The following is a 2,940-nucleotide window of genomic DNA, read 5'->3' as shown; positions in this document are numbered from 1 at the left end:
GCGATTCCGTTGCCGGTCCCCAGTGTGAGCGTGACACCAAGGGTTGCGATCCTGTTACCAGTCAGTAAAAAGGACAAAAAGGAAAAAAATAAAATAAAATTAAAATAAGTTAATGTAAAATTTTTTAAAGAGATATAAATATAGAAAAGTATAGAGAAGCCATATGCCAAACGCTAGAATCTATCACCCAGAGTTAACTAATATTCACAGTAGGTCATTTTGCTTCTCCGGTTTTAATCAAAGAAATTCAGTATTTCACCCCAAAAAAGGTTTTCAGAGAAAATGGGGCTCAGATCGTGGAGCACTTCCCCCCCCCCAGGCGTGGTCAGACCCCTCCCAGCACGGTTTCCAGTCTCCCTTCGGCTCATGACTGCTCCCCCCGACCTGCCAGCTCCTGAGGCTTCTTGACTGAAAACACACGTCCCGTGGACTAATTGACCGTCATGTTATCTCCAGGCCGGCAACTGCCCACAGAACTGCTCGCTCCTGCTTTTCTTCCATGGTCTCCCCTGCGGCTGTGATAGTTTTCTGTGTCGTGGTCTTCTCAGGTCGCCTTAGCAAAGTGCCACAAACCAGCTGCCTTTAACGACAGGGATTTTTGGTTGTACAGTCCTGGAGGTGGGGAGTCTGAGATCAAGGTGACAGCAAGGTTGGTTTCTGCTGAGGCCTCTTCTCCTTGGCTTCCCGGTGTCTTCACTTGGTCTTCCCACTGTCTGTGTCTGTGTCCTGATCTCTTCTTATGGAGACACCAGTCCTATTGGAGTAGGGCCCACCTGCAGAGCTAGGGCTCGGGCTCACAGACCCCTCAAGCCCATTGCACAGACTGGATCACAAACCCTCCACACGCAGGTCTATGACCTAAGTAATAGGAAAAAGTCCTGGGAGCCATAGGTAAAAAATTAATAGGCTTTATTCAGAGCAAAAGTGTACTGCTGTAACTTTAAAATGGAACTGAAGACTAACATTAGAACATCCTGCCTTAAACCTGGAAAAATTAGTGATACTGGTTTTTCGTCATTGCTTGTCTCATTTTGTGTTACTGTTCTTGGAAGTCTTCATTAATGTTCTCTTTCAAAGAAGTAATTTAATAAAAAATTTTCTCACAAAAATAACACTTTCATAAGCTGATATATAATCAAGGTTAGCCAGCTTTCTATCCCCATTTAAGGGAAAACCATTGTTGCTATAGAATTCATAAGCTTTATTTTGTTGGAATGGATTATAAGAGAAAGAAAATAAAAGATGGATTAGCAATATTTTTTTCCACCCATATTTGGTTTTTTAAACATGATGCCAAAAAGTTTTTTCTTTTTTTTTTTTTTTTGTCCTGTAACTAGGCATGGCCTTTTTTACAGTGTAAAATTTCCTAAAACTTTATAGTATTATCTTTCCAGCATGTTCATTTATAGAGCATAAAAAGTAGCTATTGCAACAGATCTTTTATGAAAAAATATTTAGTTATCCAAATTAATTTAAATTAATGTACTTTGAGTGAATACAATATGCTTAATAAAGTGTTATTTGCTGCACTTCAGAATCCAAGATTAAAATTTGGATTTATCTGCATCCTTTGGTGTGAGCTAAAATTCAGATGTCATGTTGAGAATTAGGACTAAACAAAAAGGATTTTCATGTCTGGGATGAGGGTGGCTGTGAAGTAATTCAGAATCCTGGTCCATTAAGTTTATGGCTTTTCAAAGAGTTTTGTTAAGGAGTATGCCAGGAAGAGTGAAAATTTATTTCTAAAAGAGATCATCAGCACATTTAACACATTTAGTTAATGAATTCAGTTTAGTAAACTTTTACTGAGAAATTTTGATGAAGAAAGTATCTTAGGTGCAGGGACAGAAAAGAAGAGACAGAGCAAAACCCTGATTGATTGAACAGAATTTATATCCAGAGGGGAAGATTCATTATCCTTATATTTTGAAATGTCATAGGAAAAAGAACAGGAGAGTAGAGGATGACTGAACTCTGTGAGCTCATAAGGAAGGGCAATGACCTTGGCTGGTCCAGGCTTAATACTCTAACCCCATAGTAGGCAAAACTCTAGGAGAACACCTGAGGCTCCCACTCCCTGGTATGCATACTCTGTATAATCCTCTCCCCTTGAGGGGGCAGGGAACCTGTGAATATGACAGAGTGGTCACTTCCATGATTATGTTACATTATATAAGAATTCATCTTAGTAGAACAAGAGATGGATTCTCCTGCTGGCTTTGAAAAAATAAGCTGCCATGATGTGAGAGGGCTGAGTGGTTAGGACATGAATGTCGTCTCGAGTAGCTGAGAGTGTGCCCCAGCTGATAGCCAGCAAGAAAATGGGAATCTCAGTCCTGCAGTCACAAGGAACTTAATTATGCCAACAACTCGAATGAGACTGGAAGACTGAACCTCAGATGAGACTGCAGTTCCAGCCAACAACTCAATTTCAGCCTGTGAGAGCCTGAGCAGGGAACCCAGCGAACCTGTGTCCAGGCTCCTGACCCACAGAATCTATGAGATAATAAATGTGTTTTGTTTTAAGCAAATTAATTAGCGGTAATTGGTTTCACAGAAATAGAAAACTAATACCACCCACAGTCACTGTGACTAGCCAATCATTGCACAGCATTTTTTGAACTAGTGCTCAAAGATAGATGCCCACTCCTTTTTGTTGACAAACGTAATAAATGTTCAGCTGTTGCTTTAATGCTGTAGTACCCATGTGTAAAGTTGCAGTGGCCAGGGCCGGCCCGGTGGTGCACTGCTACAGTGCACTGCTTGGGAGCGCAGCGGCGAAGGGTTCGGATCCCACATACAGACCAGTTCCCGCTCACTGGCTGAGCGAGGGGCGGGCGCAGCACCGAGGGGTGCGATCCCGTTGCCGGGCCCGGTCCGGGGCGGGCGCGGCACTGAGGGGTGCGGGCCGTTGCCGGACATGCAAAAAGACAAAAAGGA

This window comes from Galeopterus variegatus, unplaced genomic scaffold (genome assembly GCF_000696425.1).
Source record: "Galeopterus variegatus unplaced genomic scaffold, G_variegatus-3.0.2 Scaffold1692, whole genome shotgun sequence".
Lineage (NCBI taxonomy): Eukaryota > Metazoa > Chordata > Mammalia > Dermoptera > Cynocephalidae > Galeopterus > Galeopterus variegatus.
This window is presented reverse-complemented; position numbering follows the sequence as displayed.